Below are 23,094 nucleotides of genomic sequence, written 5' to 3'. Positions count from 1 at the left end.
TTTCTTTAAAGGTAGTTTAGTAACAGCTTGTAATCGGGTCCAAAAGTTCAGTACTGGAATTTCTTCAGAGCAACATTATTATGAGATAAGCACCTTGCTGTAATCGGGCCTCGACTGCCTGTTGTTGTACTTGTAAAATCATCTCCCCGCTACAGCTGCAAAATACTCATAACTTGCGTGTGCTCTATTGGAGCAACAGCAAAGCAGTGCTGTGCCGCTGCTCTCCACTAGACGCCAATTTTCTCTTTCTTCAACAAACTTGCTTTTAAAACATTTGCTTTCCAGGATAATTAATTTGCAAAATCTCCTCACATATATCGGCACCCACTCTCTACACTCACTCACCCCTGGAACGGCAGTGAAATTATTGGTGCCTACAGGCAGGCTCACCCGGCTAAAACCCAGGTAAAACTGACAGGTCTGCAATTCCCTTGGGCAAACTCTCAATCTTTCTCAGCAGCGCTAGCCGGTTGTTGCGAACTCTCTCGTCTTCCTGTACATGATATACACCATCAGTAAGGAACACAGCAAGGGTAGTCATCATCAGCAACAACAGAAGTTTTTCAAGGGCATTTCAAACTCACCGCCATGACAAAGACACTATTGAAGAAATCTTCTAGGGGTTGAATCAGGAGAAGAGAAGCATCGGCAAAGGTCTTAATATCAACACCTACAGGATGGGTTGTTGGATACAGCACAGGTAATCAGACATAATGCAGAGAGGCAAGCCATTCACGACAAAAATGAAACTGAAAAACGTGTACCAGGATGGATCTTATCAGCAACCTCCAAGTAGGCCCTCCACAAAACTTTTTCTTCATCTTTCTCGAATACACTTGGGTCAACCTACACATAAAATCAGAGTCAGGAGAGAAATACTGCACCAATAATGAGTACTCTTGACTAGTGATGGGCTAGTTGCGAGTAAAAACTTCGCTGTAATTTGAACTGAACTTGTAGTTTATGATGGTATACATGTTTAAGCCAGTACCTCCAAAACAGACTCAATTTCTTTTCCACGGATGATCCTTGTTGGCCTTGAATACGCTTCAACAACTTTTGGAAAAGTGTCCGTTCTTGAAAATGCTTCCATCTGCAAGTGTCCACACAACAAAAACTATAGAATACTCGGAAGAACTGTAGAACTTTGGGGCGGATTGGTGAGGGGCACATAACATCTTACTTCAGTTGCTGTTTGTGCTGCTAGATAAGGGCAGTTTGCACGCTCCATAAGCACTGACCGGACTATCTCGCAGTTAATTCCCTCATCCACCTGATGGCAATGACAAGAATAGATGCCACTTTGAAAAAAGGCAATGGATTCCATCGACCAAAAGTTTGATTACATGGAGCAAAATGAGTTTTAAATGAAATGCAGATGTATCAGTTCAAAATGTTAATCCTATTCAAATAAAGGACCAGCACAGCAGTTGGAGAAATAATGATAACCATCCAAAAAAAAATGTTTTCCATGGTAAATGTACCAGTGTGTACCAGTGTATCTCTATCCCTAGCTAACACCCAAAATGAAAAATCCTAATATGTGTATATAACTCAATTGTCATTAAAGATCAAGATAATATGTACCAGAAGTTGTTCCAGTCTCCTTGTGATGAATTGTACTGCCTAAAAAGGATTTTGAAAATAAATCTGTCAGGAACCATATACTAAATGAACATAGTACATAAACATTATCTGAAATGCATACTGACCTCATCTATAACATTAGTCTCTATTTCTATGGGTTGCACCCCAGCCAATAAGGTGAGAGCTTGCCTGAGGTCAAAGCTCTTCTTGTTCTCAACCAATATTTGGAGCTAGATAAAATACATGTGAGAAAGTTTCATGTGATGATAATTGGGAAAGTTTTATGTGATGGTAATTGGGCTTTTTCTAACTCCCTTACCAGTCCATAAGAGACCCTTCGAAGTCCAAATGGGTCATTGGTAGAACTTGGCTGGCATCCAGCTCCAAACAATCCAACTAGGCTATCCAATCTGTGAAACAAATGAGAAAAGGGTAGCAGCTTCTCTAGCTTGAATAAATTCTTGCACAAATGAAATGCAGTACTACCCGGAAAGTTGCCACAAAATTTCTGTGCGCTAACAGAATTAACAAATGAAATGCAGAAGTTATTTTTTCATGTTGAGACTGAGTGGGCTACATTTGTGTGCACAAGTACCTATCAGCAACCGCAAGGACTATACCAGCATCTGTTCTTGGAAACACATCACCCGAAGACCGAGGAAGTGTTATCTCAAATAGTGCTTCTGCAATCTTTGACATGAATATGTAATCAGCCAAAATGGACAGAATGCTAAGACAAGTTGGTACCAAATTTACCACATTAAAAAAGAATCACAACCTCTTCAGGGATGCCATCTCTCAAAGCATAATGGCGTGCCATAATTCCAGCAAGTGAAGTAAATTCTGTGACAATAGAAGTGGCAAGATCTGACATAGCCAATGCAGCCTGCATCTTTGATGATTGGGATCATTCTCTCATTTATTCCGAGAATAAGGGCCAATTCAGCAACAGTATTCTCAACACGTGTCATTTTATCGAGCATTGTGCCAAGTTTTTCCTATTCAATTAGGATGTAATTATTATGAAAGACAAACATTACAAAAGAAATAGCGTAAGAATTCAGGACAGTATACTTACATGAAAAAGAATGCCACTAAGCTGGCCTCGGAATTCAGAAAATTTCTTTTGTGTATCCATCTTATAAAAAAATTTGGCGTCCTCATACCTTGCCCTGCATTGTACGACAATTCAGAATCTAAAGCTGACTAAAGTAGTAAAGTCCTCTAATCAAACAAAAAATTCAGAGGGCACAGAAAGAACACTTCAATCATAATGCTGTTTAGTTGACTATGGCGATTGTTGTTCATGCAAAGATCTTGACTTTGCAATGCATGCCACAACTTGTTTATAAAATCATCATAGGGCCTTTCAATAACCTGAGAACAGCTTCATTCCCTTTGCGGACAACTTCCTCGCTAATTGCACCATTGGCAACCTAAGGGAAAAGTGAGTTAAACAAAAGGGTAAAAAGGCATTACTCAATTGTCAAATATATGATGGAGGAAAATCTCTCACAGCAATAAAATAAGGTAGCAGATCGCCTGTGGACTTGGAGATTACAGCAAAATACTTCTGGTGTTTCTGCATAACCTGTAGTTGCAATTCTGATTAAAAAAATGCAGCACATTACAAGGCATTATATTTCTAAACAAGGTTACATGTTAGCAGGCTTATAATTTTGGTCATTGAATTGTCAAGAATTGAAGAAAAAAAGTTAGCTTCTACGCATCCACAATAAAAGGCTGAACATACCGTAATCAGTACATCTTTCGGAAGTTCTAAGAAGGAATCATCATATCGACCAAGGATGGGCACAGGCGCCTCCACAAGATTGACAACCTGCATAATGTGGTTTGAAATTACACTTTTTGACAATAAAAATTAAGATAAAAAAATAAAAAATGGAATAAAAGGATATCTACCTCCTGCAGCAAGCTATCAGGCGCAACAAAATCGCCACCGACACCTTCAGCCAATACAGTAGAGGCATGCAAGACTTTTTCCTTCCGCTCCTGCAGTAGAATATTTTATGAAACTTCATTACAGTAACATCTGGAGTGCTGAGCACTTGAAAAATTATGAATGAATCCATTTAGCCTTTTCCCTGCTTCATGCAGGCTACTAAAGCTGCAAAGATCAAAAGTTCAAACCCATATTTTAGTGACAAATATTGGGTGAGATTGAGATTTGACGTTAAGAAACCTCCAAACAAAACATTACTTTGTTAATAAAAAAATTAAAAATGAGTCTGTGGATCACTTAAGTGTGTATGAACAACCTATATGCACTCATCTCACCTGCATATTAATCAAGATCCCAGCTTTTTCCACACTACGTAAATATGATTCTGCAGTTTCCACCTGAAATTGGAGAAAAAATTCGGATTACTTCCATGGTACATATGATGAGCTGGTAGTATGCTGCTTTAGTTATTTTATTTATGTACAATACAAGAGAAAAGGAAGGTGTCAGAAAAGAATCTTTTATGTATTCTTTGCTGAAATACAATGTATAATATCATAAAAGTTTAGTTTATGCAGCAACATTCTTACTCAAGACAACCATCAAAATAGAAGTTACAAAAGAAGCAAAATAGATGAAATATACAAACAAACAATCCAATTAGTACCTCAAAATTAGCCAAAGAAGAGTTACGAAGGCCACATGACTGATTCCCACTGCCAATGCAAACCTTGTTTGTTAATTGATATAAACAAGAATGCTCAAAATTTATGACAAAACAAGATCGAGAACTAATACAAAATGTAGTACCTTGAGATACCAGCAAAATAAAATGGCACAACAAAATCGCCATGAAGTGCCAGGATCCAGCGTATTGGACGACTAAAAACAATCTGCGAGTGAAATAATCTAGAGTGAGTGGCATGCACATTGATCTTGTAATGGGATCTGTAAAGCTCATTGCCCAAATTAAATAAGTAACTATTGTCCTCACCACAGAAAAGGAAAGAAGTAACTATTGTTGAGAATTTATCCAAGATTAACCAAAGGTACATAATTATGAAGAAGCATTATATTACCCTTTTATCTATGTATTATTTTCAGGAAGGGTCCCCCCCTAGGTGAAACAACAGAAGAGAACTAGCTACAGCTAAGTTATGAGTTCTGTTGATACAAGTTAACACATATGTAATCAGTTTAATTTGAAACTATAGTGGCATTAGATCATTTGATAGATGACTAGGATTCCTCGAACATAATAGCACATTGGCAGCATAAAGGCCATTCAGGGTACACATACATTGGAGTTCCAGCGCATCGACTTGGGAAATGAAATACCAGGAACAATAGTAGGTATATCTTCAGCTAGGACCTGCAGTTGACATGCTACAATTAAAGGACAGAAGCAGAGAGATACACACTGCAGGAAATAGAAAAGAATATGCGAAGCCACACATGTCGAGTCAGGTACTGGAAGACATGGACTCTGAACACAGTACTTAATAATTAAGTAATTAATTATTGTTAAGCATAGATAGCTTCTTGTATTATTAATTCTTCGTGTTAGGGCGCCAGTCGCTGCCTTTTTTTTCTCGAAAACGCAGGAGAGATGCGCATCATTATATTAAGAAGATAATAAAATGGGATAAGAACCCATACAACACAACACACACAAAAACCACACACAACTCTACACACACACACACTACACTGCTGCTGCTAGAAAACTAACGCGCCCGTGACATAAAGATCACGACCAAGGTAGACATGGCTCTAACCACCCGGAGCGAGGGCATCCAAGAGGGATAACCCTCGAGCCCCCGCCAAAGACCACAACCTTCTTTCATCTTCAGCTACAGCAAGTGCGCCTACAACATTTGGGGCTGCTCCATCAAAGACACATTTGTTGCGGTGTGTCCATAAGGTCCAAGGTCCAAGCTCCAAGGATTATGAGAGAGTTGGTTCCCTTCCTTAACGTATCACTAGCAGCATTGCTCACTTTCTCCCACCAAAAATGGAAGGATGTTTCTGTCAGTTGCGGGGAAAAGGCTTAGAGTCCAATCCGAGAAAAGAAGCGGAACCAAAACTCTCTTGCAAAGACACACTGAACTAAGAGGTGATCAATAGTTTCAGCAGCCTGGTCACACAAAGGACAGCGCTCAGGATGAGGGAGCCCACGGCGTGCAAGGCAATCCGCAGTCCAACATCGATTATGAGCTACCATTCTACCTGTTAGAATATCTCCTTGGTTCTTGTGTTAATCATTGCTGGTCTTTTATTAGTCCTAGGTACTTGTGCTAATTACCCCTAGTCCCCTAGCTGTATGCGCAGCCTCCCAGGCTGGCTTGGCCCTTTGGGCTTTCCTGTATTCCCTATATATATGTAATCCCTCCTGTAAATCAATCTCAAGTAGTACAAGCCTGTTGGCCTTCCTCTAATATGGTATCAGCTTAATCCTGGACCTCTAAACCCGCTTCCGCACCCCTCGGCGTGCGTGCTCGTCTCGAGCCGCGCCCGACCTCTCGCGCTGCGCGCCTCCCTGGCCGCGCGCGCCCCTTCTCCTCGCGTCGCGACTGCACGCCTCCCTGGCCGCGCGCGCGCCCTTCCCTCGCGTCCATGGCTCCCTCCGGCAACTCCTCCGGAGCCTCGGCCGTTGTCACCGCGGCCAAGCTCCGTGACGAGGCCCTCGCTGCCGCCAAGACGCTGGAGGATGAGGCCGCCTCCCTGCGCTCCTCCAACACCGAGCGCAGCACACAGCTCCAGACCGAGGCTGAACTCCTTAAGTCCGCCGCTGCCGCCCAGGAGCGCGTTCGCGTCGCCGCTACCGCCCTCGAGCAGGAGCGAGCGCAGGCCGACGCCCTGGAACAGCAAGCTGCTGCTCTCAGGGACCGCCTTCGTGCTGAGTCTCTCCGCGATGATGACTCCCACGACGACGACGACCGCTCCATCATCTCTGAAGCCGCGGCTGTTGCTCATCTACACAGCCAAGCCGCTGCCATCCAGAACATCAAGAACCTGATTCCAATCATTCTTGATCTTCAGTCATCCAACTACAGCAAGTGGCGCGGCTACGTCCTCCTCATCCTCGGCCGATTCGAGTTGAAGGACCACGTCCTCAGTGACGTCTCTCGCTTCGACGACCCGGCATGGTCCAGGATGGACTGTGTTGTCGTCTCCTGGCTCTTCAACACCATCTCCCCCGACCTTCTGGACGTCATCCACGAGCGCGACGGCATCTCCGCCCGGGCAGCATGGCTCGGCATTGAACAGCAGTTCCTCAACAACCGTGAGTCCCGCGCCATGCTTCTCGATGCTGAGTTTCGCACCCTCTCCCAGGGCGCTCTCTCCATTGACGATTACTGCCGCAAGATGAAGGGCATGGCTGATGCACTGGCTGATTTGGGCGAGCCTGTTCATGACCGTACTCTGGTGCTGAACATACTGCGAGGCCTCAACGAACGCTTCCAGTTCATGGCGCAGTTCATCACGCGCCAAAAGCCGTTCCCCTCCTTCGCGGACGTCCGCGCCGACCTGCGCCTGGCCGAGCTGAACATGGCGCCTTCTACACCTCCATCGGCACTCGTTACTTCTACGTCCAGCAAGCCGCCTGCATCACAGCCAGCCTCCGGACCTGCACCCCCACGTTCTCCACAGAACACCGGGGGGGGCTCGGCTGGCAGTGGCAGTGGCCGTGGCCGACGTCGTCGTGGCGGCCGTGGCCAAGGCGGCTCGAACAGCGGCTCACCTGGTGGTTCGCAGTGGCCTTTCGTCTTCAACCCGTGGACCGGGTCCATCCACATGTGGCCCGGGTCCACACCTGGTGGCTCTCGCGGTCCTCCACCTCGCCCTAGCTCCTCACAGCAGGTACAACAGCACGCGCAGATGCAGCAGCACGCGCTGGCAGCCGGCGTGCCTCCAGGCTACTACCACCAGGTGCCCCCTCAGGCGCCTCTTCCTGCCTGGACGCCTGCTGCACCCCCGACGCCCCCTGCATGGTCCCCTTGGGACCCTCAGTCCCTCGCCAACGCCTTCAGCACCGTCACCCTCACCCCGCCACCGAACTCATCGGACTGGGTGATCGACTCGGGTGCTTCGTCTCACATCGCCTCCAACCCTGGTATGATTACCGCATCTCCATCCTCCTCCTTTCCTTCCTCCATTGTTGTGGGAAATGGCGCCACTCTCCCGGTTGTTGGCACCGGATACTCCACTCTTCCTGGCCCTTTCCATCTCAACAATGTCCTCATAGCTCCTGACATTATTAAAAACCTCCTTTCCGTTCGCAAATTCACCACTGATAATTCTGTTTCTGTGGAGTTTGACCCTCTGGGTGTTTCTGTGAAGGATCTTCGTACCAGGAACACCCTCCTTCGATGTAACAGCTCAGGGCCCCTCTACACCTTGCAGCTCCCGTCATCGCCTTCTGGCCCTTGTGCTCTTGTGGCCACTCCTTCTCCAACTACCTGGCATCGTCGCCTCGGCCACCCCGGCAAGGCTGTTCTTCAGAACCTCGCCCAGTCCTCTTCAATTATCTGCAGCAAGTCTGAAGATGACTCCCTCTGCCATGCCTGCCAGCTTGGGCGCCATGTTCGCTTGCCTTTCACTAGTTCCTTGTCTAGAGCATCAAAAAATTTCGATCTGATACATTGTGATTTGTGGACGTCACCTATTATCAGTGTATCTGGATTTAAATATTATCTCGTTATTATCGATGATTGCTCTCATTTTCTTTGGACTTTTCCTCTTCGCCTAAAGTCTGACACCTTCACTGTCCTCTCCAACTTCTTTGCCTCTGTGCACACTCAGTTTGGCTGTATCATCAAGTCCGTGCAATGTGATAACGGTCGTGAATTTGACAACGCCGCCTCTCGTGCTTTCTTCCTTGCCAAAGGTGTTTCTCTCCGCATGTCATGCCCCTACACCTCGCAGCAAAATGGCAAAGCCGAACGCATGCTTCGCACCACCAACAATGTCACTCGCACGCTGCTCTTCCAAGCCTCCATGCCCCCGTCTTACTGGGCTGATGCTCTTGCTACTGCCACCTACCTCATAAATCGCCTCCCCACCACAACGCTGAACATGAGCACTCCTTTCTTCGCGCTCTATGGCACTCATCCATCCTATCACGACCTCCGAACCTTCGGATGCACCTGCTACCCCAATCTCACCGCCACTGCCCCTCACAAACTTGCCCCGCGCTCTTCCTTATGCGCTTTCATTGGCTACTCTCCTGATCACAAGGGGTACAGGTGCCTCGACCTCACTACCAACCGGGTCATCATTTCTCGCCACGTTGTTTTCAACGAAACAACGTTTCCTTTCTCCCTTCACCGGCCCTCGCCACCTACACATGAACTGGATTTTCTAACTGATGACGATTTTCCATCAGTCCCTGTTCCTCTTGCAGGTCTCCCTGGAGCTACTGGCACCATACACCGCGCTATGTCAAGAGTGGCCCTGCACTGCCAACAGGAGCTGTCTCCATCCCGCCCATCGCCAACTCTCATGGCATGGCGACCCGCGCGAAGTCTGGGTATCGACAGCCTCGCCTTGCTCTACACACCGAGGCTCTGTCCCCTCTGCCGCGGTCCTGTCGGGATGCTCTTGCCAATCCTCATTGGCGTCGGGCCATGGAAGAAGAATTTGCCGCTCTCCTGGACAACCATACTTGGGATTTAGTACCTCGGCCTGCCAAGGCTAATGTCGTCACCGGGAAATGGATCTTCAAACACAAGTTTCATGCAGATGGCACCTTGGACAGATACAAGGCTCATTGGGTGCTCCGTGGGTTCACACAACGCCCCGGAGTGGATTACGATGAGACTTTCAGTCCCGTCGTCAAGCCGGCTACAGTTCGTACTGTCCTCACTTTGGCTCACTCTCGGGATTGGCCCATCCATCAACTTGATGTGAAGAACGCCTTCCTCCATGCGACTTTGTCAGAAAAAGTTTACTGCTCTCAGCCCACTGGCTTTACTAATCCTGCCCTTTCTGGACACGTCTGCAAGCTCAACAAATCCCTATACGGCTTAAAGCAGGCACCGCGCGCATGGCACAGCCGGTTTGCTTCATTTCTGCTATCACTGGGGTTCACTGAAGCCAAGACAGACACATCTCTGTTCATATATCGACGTGGCACCGAGACTGTCTACTTGCTTCTGTATGTGGACGATATTGTCCTCACTGCCTCCTCTGAGCAGCTCCTCAACCGTGTGATTGATGCCCTGAAGAAGGAGTTTGCCATGAAAGATCTCGGTCCCCTGCACCACTTCCTCGGCATGGCAGTTCAGCGACACAGGGATGCTCTCTTTCTCTCACAACGACAGTACACTCTGGACATTCTTGCCCGACATGGCATGAGCGATTGCAAACCTTGCTCTACCCCTGTTGACACATGTGCTAAAGTGCCTGCAGATGCTGGTCCTCCTGTTACCGACCCTACAGACTACCGCAGCCTTGTGGGAGCTCTTCAGTACCTGAGCTTCACTCGACCTGACATTGCATACGCAGTACAGCAAGTTTGCCTCCACATGCATGATCCTCGGGACGTTCATCTAGTGGCTGCCAAGCGCATTCTTCGCTACCTCCAGGGCACTCTCAGCCATGGCCTGGTTATTCCCAGATCTACTCCAACACAGCTAGTCGTGTACACCGACGCTGATTGGGCCGGCTGCCCCGACACCCGCCGCTCCACCTCAGGCTACGCTGTCTTTCTTGGAGGCAGCCTTGTTTCCTGGTCGTCCAAGCGCCAGCCCACCGTTTCTCGGTCCAGCGCCGAGGCGGAATACCGTGCCGTTGCCAACGGTGTCGCTGAAGCCTCCTGGTTACGGCAGCTTCTCCAGGAACTTCATCACCCTCTGGAGTCTGCCTGCCTCGTCTACTGCGACAACGTCAGCGCCGTCTACCTCTCCACCAACCCTGTTCAGCATCAGCGAACCAAGCACGTGGAAATCGACCTCCACTTCGTCCGGGAACGGGTCGCCATTGGAGCCGTCCGTGTTCTTCATGTTCCAACCACGTCGCAGTTCGCCGATATCTTCACCAAGGGGCTTCCCTCTTCTGTTTTTATGGACTTTCGCTCCAGCCTGAACGTTCGTTCTACCGACGTTCCGACTGCGGGGGGGGTGTTAGAATATCTCCTTGGTTCTTGTGTTAATCATTGCTGGTCTTTTATTAGTCCTAGGTACTTGTGCTAATTACCCCTAGTCCCCTAGCTGTATGCGCAGCCTCCCAGGCTGGCTTGGCCCTTTGGGCTTTCCTGTATTCCCTATATATATGTAATCTCTCCTGTAAATCAATCTCAAGTAGTACAAGCCTGTTGGCCTTCCTCTAATATGCAGCACATTACAAGGCATTATATTTCTAAACAAGGTTACATGTTAGCAGGCTTATAATTTTGGTCATTGAATTGTCAAGAATTGAAGAAAAAAAGTTAGCTTCTACGCATCCACAATAAAAGGCTGAACATACCGTAATCAGTACATCTTTCGGAAGTTCTAAGAAGGAATCATCATATCGACCAAGGATGGGCACAGGCGCCTCCACAAGATTGACAACCTGCATAATGTGGTTTGAAATTACACTTTTTGACAATAAAAATTAAGATAAAAAAATAAAAATGGAATAATAAAAGGATATCTACCTCCTGCAGCAAGCTATCAGGCGCAACAAAATCGCCACCGACACCTTCAGCCAATACAGTAGAGGCATGCAAGACTTTTTCCTTCCGCTCCTGCAGTAGAATATTTTATGAAACTTCATTACAGTAACATCTGGAGTGCTGAGCACTTGAAAAATTATGAATGAATCCATTTAGCCTTTTCCCTGCTTCATGCAGGCTACTAAAGCTGCAAAGATCAAAAGTTCAAACCCATATTTTAGTGACAAATATTGGGTGAGATTGAGATTTGACGTTAAGAAACCTCCAAACAAAACATTACTTTGTTAATAAAAAAATTAAAAATGAGTCTGTGGATCACTTAAGTGTGTATGAACAACCTATATGCACTCATCTCACCTGCATATTAATTCAAGATCCCAGCTTTTTCCACACTACGTAAATATGATTCTGCAGTTTCCACCTGAAATTGGAGAAAAAATTCGGATTACTTTCCATGGTACATATGATGAGCTGGTAGTATGCTGCTTTAGTTATTTTATTTATGTACAATACAAGAGAAAGGGAAGGTGTCAGAAAAGAATCTTTTATGTATTCTTTGCTGAAATACAATGTATAATATCATAAAAGTTTAGTTTATGCAGCAACATTCTTACTCAAGACAACCATCAAAATAGAAGTTACAAAAGAAGCAAAATAGATGAAATATACAAACAACAATCCAATTAGTACCTCAAAATTAGCCAAAGAAGAGTTACGAAGGCCACATGACTGATTCCCACTGCCAATGCAAACCTTGTTTGTTAATTGATAGAAACAAGAATGCTCAAAATTTATGACAAAACAAGATCGAGAACTAATACAAAATGTAGTACCTTGAGATACCAGCAAATAAAATGGCACAACAAAATCGCCATGAAGTGCCAGGATCCAGCGTATTGGACGACTAAAACAATCTGCGAGTGAAATAATCTAGAGTGAGTGGCATGCACATTGATCTTGTAATGGGATCTGTAAAGCTCATTGCCCAAATTAAATAAGTAACTATTGTCCTCACCACAGAAAAGGAAAGAAGTAACTATTGTTGAGAATTTATCCAAGAAGAAACAAAGGTACATAATTATGAAGAAGCATTATATTACCCTTTTATCTATGTATTATTTTCAGGAAGGGTCCCCCCCTAGGTGAAACAACAGAAGAGAACTAGCTACAGCTAAGTTATGAGTTCTGTTGATACAAGTTAACACATATGTAATCAGTTTAATTTGAAACTATAGTGGCATTAGATCATTTGATAGATGACTAGGATTCCTCGAACATAATAGCACATTGGCAGCATAAAGGCCATTCAGGGTTCACATACATTGGAGTTCCAGCGCATCGACTTGGGAAATGAAATACCAGAAACAATAGTAGGTATATCTTCAGCTAGGACCTGCAGTTGACATGCTACAATTAAGGACAGAAGCAGAGAGATACACACTGCAGGAAATAGAAAAGAATATGCGAAGCCACACATGTCGAGTCAGGTACTGGAAGACATGGACTCTGAACACAGTACTTAATAATTAAGTAATTAATTATTGTTAAGCATCGATAGCTTCTTGTATTATTAATTCTTCGTGTTAGGGCGCCAGTCGCTGCCTTTTTTTTCTCGAAAACGCAGGAGAGATGCGCATCATTATATTAAGAAGATAATAAAATGGGATAAGAACCCATACAACACAACACACACAAAAACCACACACAACTCTACACACACACACACTACACTGCTGCTGCTAGAAAACTAACGCGCCCGTGACATAAAGATCACGACCAAGGTAGACATGGCTCTAACCACCCAGAGCGAGGGCATCCAAGAGGGATAACCCTCGAGCCCCCGCCAAAGACCACGACCTTCTTTCATCTTCAGCTACAGCAAGTGCGCCTACAACATTTGGGGCTGCTCCATCAAGACACATTTGTTGCGGTGTGTCCATAAGGTCCAAGGTCCAAGCTCCAAGGATTATGAGAGAGTTGGTTCCCTTCCTTAACGTATCACTAGCAGCATTGCTCACTTTCTCCCACCAAAAATGGAAGGATGTTTCTGTCAGGTTGCGGGGAAAAGGCTTAGAGTCCAATCCGAGAAAAGAAGCGGAACCAAAACTCTCTTGCAAAGACACACTGAACTAAGAGGTGATCAATAGTTTCAGCAGCCTGGTCACACAAAGGACAGCGCTCAGGATGAGGGAGCCCACGGCGTGCAAGGCAATCCGCAGTCCAACATCGATTATGAGCTACCAAACAAACAAAGAAGCGGAATTTGGGCGGCGCCCAAGTCTTCCAAATTCTCTCATAAGGCTCAAAAGATGTAGTCCCCACAAAAAATCCCTTGTATGCAGTCTTGGCCGAATATTGCCCATCTGATGAAAACCGCCAAATATGTCTATCTTCAACATCCGGTTGCAAAAAGAAATCAGATAGGACATCCCATAGGTGGTGATAATCAATAATTACACCTACTGTGGTGGCCCCTTCTATGTCAGAAATCCAAGACTGGTTGGTGAGGGCATCCTGGACAGTTCGTTGTTTGATCCTCCTTTTAGGAATGATGGCGAAAAGACGCTGCGATACATTGTCCATGGAGCCAACGGTCTGTCCAAAAAAGGGTTTTTGTTCCATCTCCTACTTCGGAATAAACAGCCACTTTGAAGAAGGCTCTGACTTGCTCTGGGACATGGATTGGAAGATTAGCCCATGGGTGATGCGGCTCTGTTTTTTGTAACCAGACCCATCTCATTCGCAGTGCCCAGCCCAGAGATTTAAGATCTGAAATTCCTAAACCTCCAAGTTCTTCAGGGAGACATACCTTAACCCAAGCAACGAGACAGTGCCTCCTTTTGCATCTCTGCGGCCTCTCCAAAGGAACCCACGCCGAATTTTATCCACTTCTCTAATAGCCCAAGGTGGGAAATCAAAAGCCATAACTAGATAGATGAGCATACCAGTGAGCACAAACTGAACTTGAACCTTTCTTCCGACCTTGGTCATCAAATCCGCTTTCCAGCCAGGAAGCTGATCAGCAATGCGGTCAATAATGGGCTGAATTTGTTCCTTGGTGAGCTTCTTCAGAGAGAGAGGCAATCCCAAATATTTGCATGGGAAGTCTGTGAGTGCACAGCAGGTTTTGCACTGTTGCAAGCTCCACATCACCACATCTGATGGGCAACACATTGCTCTTTTGTAAGTTTGTCTTGAGCCCCGTTGATTCTCCGAACAAATTGAGGATACCCAAAGTTACATCAATGTCCCCAGCTTCTGGACGGAGGAACAAAACCACATCATCCGCATAAATAGATATTTTGTGCTGTAAGCTGCACCTAGACAGTGGCTGCAACCAGCCATCATTCTCGGCCTTCGAAATCATGTGCCCCAATACATCCATAACCAAGATAAACAAGAGAGGGGGTCACCTTGCCGCAGCCCTCGTCGATGAGCAATATGATCACCCGGGATCCCATTTAGCAAGACTTGAGTTGACGAAGAGGATAGCAGCCCACTGATTACATCCCGTCAAATCTGTCCAAAACCGAGCTGCTGCAAGATCTCAGGTAGGAAGGGCCAGGACACGGAATCAAATGCCTTCGAAATGTCCAACTTGAGTAGAATTCAGGGCTGCTTTTGCTGATGTAGGAACCTCGCTGTCTGCTGAACCAACATGAAATTATCTTGTATAAAACGCCCTTTTATGAAGGCGCTTTGGTTAGGAGAAACAATCTGTTGCAGCCTAGGTGCAAGGCGATTAGCAAGCAGCTTTGTGATTAGTTTGGCGAAACTATGGACCAAGCTTATGGGCCTGAAATCCTTGGGCTGTTCCGCACCTTCTTTTTTGGGGAGGAGGGTGATATAGGCTGAATTGAGAGTTCCAAAATTCACCATCTTCCTGCTCCATACTGCTGAGATTGACACCATAATGTCTTCTTTTATAATAGCCCAGCAGGATTTATAGAAACGACCTGTGTACCCGTCCGGCCCAGGGGCTTTATCTGAAGGTAGCTGCTGGATTGTCCTCCACACCTCATCTTCAGTGAAGGGAAGTTCAAGCTCCGACATATCTTGTGCATTAATTCCCAAATCAGCCAAGTTGATCGTGTGCTCCCTTACTGTACAGGTTCCCAGCAGATTTTCATAAAAGTCATCAATGACTGCAGCCTTGTCCTCATGGCTGGTGCAAACCCGTTCTCCCGCAATAAGCTTCCCAATAAAATTCTTCCTTTTTCGGTGCCGGGCGTGCATATGGAAGAGTCTTGTATTAGCATCACCATCTTTGAGCCAACTGATCCTTGAGCGTAAGCGAGCCATTGTACGCTTGAGGGATGCTAGGGCCAAGCTGTGCTTCTTCAAATTGTTCTTGAGCCATAATTCTCCAGGAGAAAGCTGTTGGTTGTCTTGAGCGATCTTGAACTGATGCAAAATTTCTCTTGCCAAGGCAAGCTGAAAGCTAACTTGGCCCACCGCCTTATCACTCCAACTCTGCAGGCCCCTGGTAACAGCTTTAAACTTCTTGTTTAGAGTTATAAAAGGGCATGGGCCAGCAGGGGTTGAAGCCCACGCTGAAGCGACAGCCTCCTGGAACCCATCGAGTTTTGTCCAAAAGGACTCAAAGTGAAATCTGGGTCGTCCTGGTCTATTATCTTGGAGGCCCAGCAGAAGAGGGAAATGATCAGAATCATCTGAAGCCATACTCTGAAGCAAGCAGTTGGGAAATTTCTCCTCCCAGTCGACTGAGCATAGCACTCGATCCAATTTTACCAAGGTTGGAGAGTTTTGCTGGTTTGACCATGCGTACTTGCGACCATGCAGGGGTATCTCTTTGAGAGCCAAATCATTGATGAACCTTCTGAAACGACCCATCATTGCCGTATTATAATTAGCATTATTCTTGTCCTCATCTCTGTAGATTAGATTAAAATCCCCAGCCACCACCCATGGTCCCGGACATGCTGCACGAATATCCCTTAACTCCTGCAGAAACTGAATTTTGTTGTCATTGCCTTGGGGTCCATACACACTGGTCAACCACCGTGACTGCCCATTTTCTGTAGAGAACTGAACTGTCACGCTGTGGTTATCAACCCGCCGAGCTAGAGAAACTCCAATATGCTGTCTCCAAGCGATCAAGATTCCTCCACTGGCTCCAACAGAAGGAGCAGCGATGAAGTCAGAGAAATCCGAGCCTAGACTAGAGAGAATAATTCTGCGAGACATATCTGTGACTTTGGTTTCCTGAATACACACAATGTCCGACCGAGAGGAATCCACAATAGAGCATACGGAGTCTTGCCTGGAGGTAGAATTTAGACCCCTAACATTCCAAATTAAAATTTTTGCAGGATCCATAAAAACACATTTGAAGCCGACCAAACATATAACAGAAAGCAATCCCAACATTTCACTGTCAACCCCTTGGCCAAAGTCCACAGGCAAGGACCACTTGAACAGAGCAGACAGCGCCCGAAGGTGTGAATCAGACAGAGGATGTCTAAACAACTTGGTGTAATCATCCTGAGCTTGTTGGTCAATACCTTCATTTTCACCGAGGATGTCCAGCGATCGCATTGCCTTCTTCTTTGTCCTTCTGCTCAGATCATCCGGCAGAAATTCTGCTGCAGCCCCAGCAACGCATGGCTGTTGGCCCATTATGGTTATTATAGATTGATTACTCTTATAATAGGCAAGGAGATCCGACGGTGGTCATACTTCTATAAACCAACCCTGGGTCCTCCTTGCCTCTATATGTACCCCTGCCTCTTGGCCTCATAATCAATCTACTAATTTCCCGTGAAATCCTATTGCTTTCACTTCGCACAAGAAAACATAGCACCTAGTTTATGGAGGTTGACTGATGGTAAATAGGATGGAGCATTTAATCTGTTTAGACATTAGAGTTTGCCATCTGGTACTGACAATTAAAAAAATGGATGACTAGATTAGTATGTTGATCCGAATACAAGCAAACTGCTCTAAGAAAGCCTAGCAAAATGCAACATATATCATTCTCATTCCAGTGCCAGAAAGTCCATTGTTTATAAACACCACGAATATACGAGGAAGAACTTTTTAACTCTTGAAAACTCTGTTGATCAACTAAGGCCCTACTTCAGGTATCCAATACAATCTTCTGTCAAGCAAATATATAGGATAAGAAATAACCTCATCAGCACAACGAGCAGACTCTTTGACTCTAGCATAGATATATTCTGTTTTACCTGTAAAGTGTGATTTTTTTTCATGAAATTTAGGCGTCTTTAAACAACAAGAAGAGATAATTAAGAAAAAGGGGGTTATAAGGGGGAAGCAGTATTATGTGTTATATATAAGCATAAGGCCTCAACATGGGCATCTGGTAATAAGATATAGGAAGCAGATAATAAATCTGAAAAAAAAACTTCAATTTTCTCTTGATAAAATATGGATTCATCTAATCAATTCAGTCCCTCTATTTCTAGCACTGAATAAGTTTATAGAGAATAAGCAGATGAGAACTAAACTAAAGCTAAGGTTATCCTATAAAATAACTAAATGTAATATCAATGAATGATCTACACAGGTCATCAGCTCTATAGTAAATTCCGTGCTATCAATTCCACATGGTGATTCGAACACAGCAAGCACGAACAAGAAGTGGTGATGACTGTAGGTAGGTAAGTTGGCAACCAATCACAATGAGCAATATAATTATATAAATGGTGCAATGATGAAGATAAACCCAAAAGCTAGAAAGAGAAATTGGCAACTCTAAAAGGAAGTGGCAATTATAAATATTTAAAAGGGAAGAGCTTGTTTTGTATACCATCTATTCTTCTATATAGATGATCGACAGAGACATTATTCTTTCGACAAAATCCCTCAGCGGCCTGGATAGGAACAAAGAAAATTATTCTGTAAAAATTCCATCAAAAGAAAATTATTCTAAGAGGATAAGGTCCTTATCAGCAACGGTAAAAAATGCAGCTTTTGTAAATGATGCTACTCTCTTCCTCCTAATTAAGAACCAAACTAGATTTTATTTTCCACATGCACATATTCATGTTTCAGGCTACAGGCTACAAAAGAGACACAAAAATAAGCAATATCACAACAGCAGAGTATAGCCAAGTTTCTTGTGGATAGCCAACCTTAGTGGGGTTTCCTTCGTCGTCAAATGCCTTCGCAACTGGTGGACCACGTAGTTCAACCTCTACCTCTGTTTGCTTCATACTAAGATTTTCAACAACAATCTGTAAAACAAAGCTGGACTTCTTATTGCTTCAGATTGGACAAGTGTAGATGTAAAAAAAATAGTGGTCTAATATATTAAGGGTTTTCCATATAACAAACATAACTAAAAGATGCCCACCAAGAAATCACTTCTTTCAAAAATGTTTTCGTGTTCATGTACACCGTTTTAAATATTTCCGTGTGACTAAAATGCACAAACATCCCTAATATACTAAGCAAAGGAAATTTTAATGAGTAAGAAAAGTTCTCCACCATGCAATTGGCTTAGTCATCAGGCAGGTTATCACATTCATTTCTAACTGAACACACACCAAACTGGCTCCTGGTCTCTACTCACAGAAGGAATACAAATATTGCAGAGATTTTAGACATTACATGACAGCAATTTCTGATGAAGCTTGACAGATATGACAGTGTAGAAAAATACATCAAGAAGGCTGGTCAGGAAACTAAATGTGAGATGAAAATTGTCAGGATGATACCGCTAATCTCCTTGGTGTCCCGTAAGCGTGCACTTTCCCATGGGCCAATCTACGTTTCTCCAATGTATTAACTAGAGATTTCTCAAGCTGAAGATCAACAAGCAACAGATCACAAGTCATTCCACTATGAAACAAAGTCAGCAAATTCTAGTAAAGAAAAATTTGCAAAGCAAGGATCATCATGTTCTTTAGATACAAATGGAAAGCCATGTTTACCTGTTCAATTGCTTCTACGACATCACGGGGTGGCAACTCTTCTGTTCCTATTTCAAGAACAAACGCCCGTGGTTGCACCGGCACTTCCTGAATGGCAGAAACCAAATTTCTAGGTCACAACATGTGTTTTGTTTTGTGTAGTCTGCAACATCATATGTGCATTCTTATGTGATTTTCTTCGTAAAAAATACTCAGCGGATAGCAATGTAAATGAACTACCTCTCTACGAGGTTTTTCGGAGACATGAGGATAGATAAGGTTATCCTCTTCGTAAGCACCCAAAGGATGTCCAAGGTTTTCTCGAGTTTCCACCCAAAGCTGAGCACATTGACGAGCAAGGCTGCACAAAGCAGTCAGCAAGATCATAATTTTATTTTGACTTTAATGCAGAAGCTAGATGAAAGAAGAACATTGAACGAACATCAAATAATGTAACATAATAATGAATGGTTAAACACCAAATCAGTTCAATAAGAAAACAATATTAGATGAAGCAATCTTCAACTATGAATTCAAAGCCCATAGCAATGAGGTTGGAAAAGCAATCAAAATATGGGTAGTGAGGAATATTAGAGCTTAAAATAAAATGCAGGTTGCTAAACCTCCAAGAAAAAGAAAAACATGGTGATATGGAGATATTTGTTGCTCTAATGGAAATATATAATTTAATTAGGAACAAAGAGGCACTTGAAAGTTTCCATGATACCTGATGAGGTAAGATAGAAAGAAAACAAGGGAAATAGTTCCGCACCTTCGCATGCGACCAAAATATCTTGCACGCTCAGTTACACCAACAAAACCTCTAGAATCTAATATATTAAAAGCATGAGAGGCCTTCAGAACCTGATCATACCTAGTTCATTGCAAATCAAGAGCCAACTTGTCAATTTTATCACTTAATTGCTTGTAATCCAAAAGAGACGGTATAAAAACATTCAAGCATACGCTGGAATTGGCAGCCCCAGTGATAACAAAGAGCGAGCCTCTTCTTCAAAATTGTCAAAGTGCTTTTGAATGTGACTGACATCTGCATGTTCTAAATAATATGCACTCATCTCCTTCCTGAAGTCAAGAAACCAGAAACAAGGTCCAAAGCTTAAGCACATGACAGAATCAGTATCCATGGTATATAATAGGAGGAAATGGAGGGAAAATCTAAAGAAAAAGAAAAGATCTGCATAGCATCGAAAAACAGTCAAGAAAAAAGCATACTCGTTCTCAAGGAACAGTTCTCCATATGTAATTCCTTCGGTGTATAGTATATTCTTGAAATGATCAACTCCCTGTCACAGCATCTAAATTAAAGTAAGGTCAGCTTTTTCAAAGGTCATGCTACCCAGCATAGTATGATCTCAATGGAGAAGTTAGTATCACAGTTGTTGTGCTATAGACATACAGGAGTCAAGGATCAATAATCAACAAAATCAAGGAATTATGTTTACCATTCTATCCAGGAAGAAAAGAATGCTAATAAGCACTGTATATGTATGACTCATACAAGACGAGTACAAAATAATCACTGGGCTTACCTGAAGTGACATGAGGATACGCTCAAGTCCATATGTTATTTCAACAGAAACCGGCTGCAATGGAAGGCTTCCTGACTGCAACAATTGAGATACAAAAAAAGGTACAGGGATTAGACAGGAATAGGACGTGAAAACTTTTAGTACATGAAGTGATGATGCAAAATCATCTAGTTTCTCATAGGTCATCTAGTTCTGAATAAATAAAGTTTCGTTTTTGGATGCTATTTTATTCTTGGTGCAGATCACATAGTTCCTCCTGGATGGTCTAGTTTTCTTTTCTTTTCTTAAAAAATCTAATAAGTCAGCTGTCACTTGGTCTGATTTGCATTCCTCGTCTACATCCTAAATATGCAGATGAAACAGCTGTGTGGTCCCAGTAGAAAGAGTCATGATGTGATACATAGTACTATTTAATTAGTTGTACCTGCTGAAAATATGTGAACTGTGTGATTTCCATGCCATCCATCCAAACCTCCCAGCCCAGTCCCCAAGCACCAAGAACCTATCATGAATAAGAAGAAATTCGTTGGAGTTTACTTAGCCAGGACAACATGTGCTGGCATAAAAAAAAGAACACTGGAAAGAAGGTAGAAATTCACCGGACTCTCCCAGTTGTCTTCAACAAAGCGGATGTCATGTTCACGGATGTTGATACCTGTGAGAAAAACAACTCAACCATTCACTGACTCCATTTATATTCATTAAAAATGTGATTAGAGCGAAACATAGAACATCATAATGTACCAGTTGGGACTTTCATTAATTAATACCCAAAAGTAAAAACATTTATCACATTAGTGTTCCTTGGTTGTTGTACAAAGCGTCTAGTAGAACTGAAGGCAGATAATATTATTTAGCAATACCTATTGCTGAAAGGCTGTGCAGAAAGAGATCTTGCGAATTTCCAGGATCAGGCTTCAGAATTACCTATTCATAGGAATGATTAAATTCCTTGAATCAGGCACCGGTAACAGTTTGGCCAATCAAATAAAATAAGATGGGAAAAAAAGAAGCAGCAAAACTTGAGTCAACCTGAAACTGAGTATGGCGCTGAAGCCTGTTGGGATTGTCCCCATAGCGACTATCATCTGGTCTTATACTTGGCTCCACGTAACTTGAGGATCAAAATTGGAGAAAAATACAGTACAACAAAAAGAAAAAAAAAGGAAAGGAAGATGGAGTTAGCACTGTAGCCTTTGTATATACTGCCGTTCATATAGAGCATCACATGTCAGTGCTTTGAGATTACAACAACAACAACAACAAAGCCTTTAAGTCCCAAACAAGTTGGGGTAGGCTAGAGTTGAAACCCATTAGAGCAATCAAGGTTCAGGCACGTGAATAGCTGTCTTCCAAGCACTCCTATCTAAGACTAAGTCTTTGGGTATATTCCATCCTTTCAAGTCTCCTTTTATTGCCTCTACCCAAGTCAACTTCGGTCTTCCTCTGCCTCTCTTCACGTTACTATCCTGACTTAGGATTCCGCTACGCACCGGTGCATCTGGAGGTCTCCGTTGCACATGTCCAAACCATCTCAACCGGTGTTGGACAAGCTTTTCTTACATGTCAGTGCTTTGAGATTACAGGAATTATTATTATATATAATAAGGAAATTATTGTAAGCCATAATCTGTGGAGCGCAATGAGGAGAAATTAGACGGCGGCGCATAAACAAAAGGGGTGGGAGTTGAGTTGATAAATACTACTAGTAGTGGTCAGGATGAGGGGTGAGAGGGCGAGCTTACGCGACGTTCCATGGCTCAGGACCTAAGACTCTAAGAAATGTGAGCGGATTCATTGTGCCTGCTCCGACCTGGATTCGATGTGGATGAAAAAACAACGTTATTACCTACTAGTAAGGGTCGGGGTAAGTAACAATGCTGAAGAAAGCAGGTTACCTCGGTGTTGCTGCACTGCATGACAGCGCATCCTACGGAGGCCCAGTACTCCTGTGGAAATGGAATTGGAATTGAAGAGGGGTCAGACGTCACTCAGAGGAGAGAGGAGATTGGTGGTTTTGAATTTGATTAGTGGGGAGGGGAAGGGAGCAGCGAGCGAAACGAACCTGGAGGCGCTGGATGGCCTGCTGGAAGGTGAGGACGGAGGAAGCGGGAGAGCCCCGTTGGTTGGCAGCGGACACGGCTGAGGAGGAGGTGGAAGCGTCGCCGTCTGCTGCGGCGGGAGCAGCAGAAGATAGAGGGAGGCGAGGGCGTCGGCGTGGGCGTGGGCGTGGGCGGTGGCGAGGAGGACAGAAGCTGGCCGAGGATGGAGGAGGCAAAGCGGAGGGCGCCGTTAGCAGCGGGGTGTGCCGGCGGGCGGCGGTGGGGGAGAGGAGGGGAGGCGGAGGAGCCATCATCAAGGTGCCACTTGCCAGGTGGAGGTAGAAGAGGATAAGGGAGGGAGGAGACAGAGGCAGAGACTAGAGGCTGCAGCAGC

At 44.3% G+C, this 23,094-nt stretch overlaps 1 pseudogene; it reads right to left on the bottom strand.

Annotated features, from left to right (window-relative positions):
* Positions 1-259: 259 nt before the first annotated feature.
* LOC136528090 (glycine--tRNA ligase, chloroplastic/mitochondrial 2-like) lies at positions 260-23,092 on the bottom strand (annotated as a pseudogene).
* Positions 23,093-23,094: the final 2 nt, after the last annotated feature.

Source organism: Miscanthus floridulus, chromosome 19 (genome assembly GCF_019320115.1).
Source record: "Miscanthus floridulus cultivar M001 chromosome 19, ASM1932011v1, whole genome shotgun sequence".
In the NCBI taxonomy this organism is placed as follows: Eukaryota; Viridiplantae; Streptophyta; class Magnoliopsida; order Poales; family Poaceae; genus Miscanthus; species Miscanthus floridulus.
This window is presented reverse-complemented; position numbering and strand designations above follow the sequence as displayed.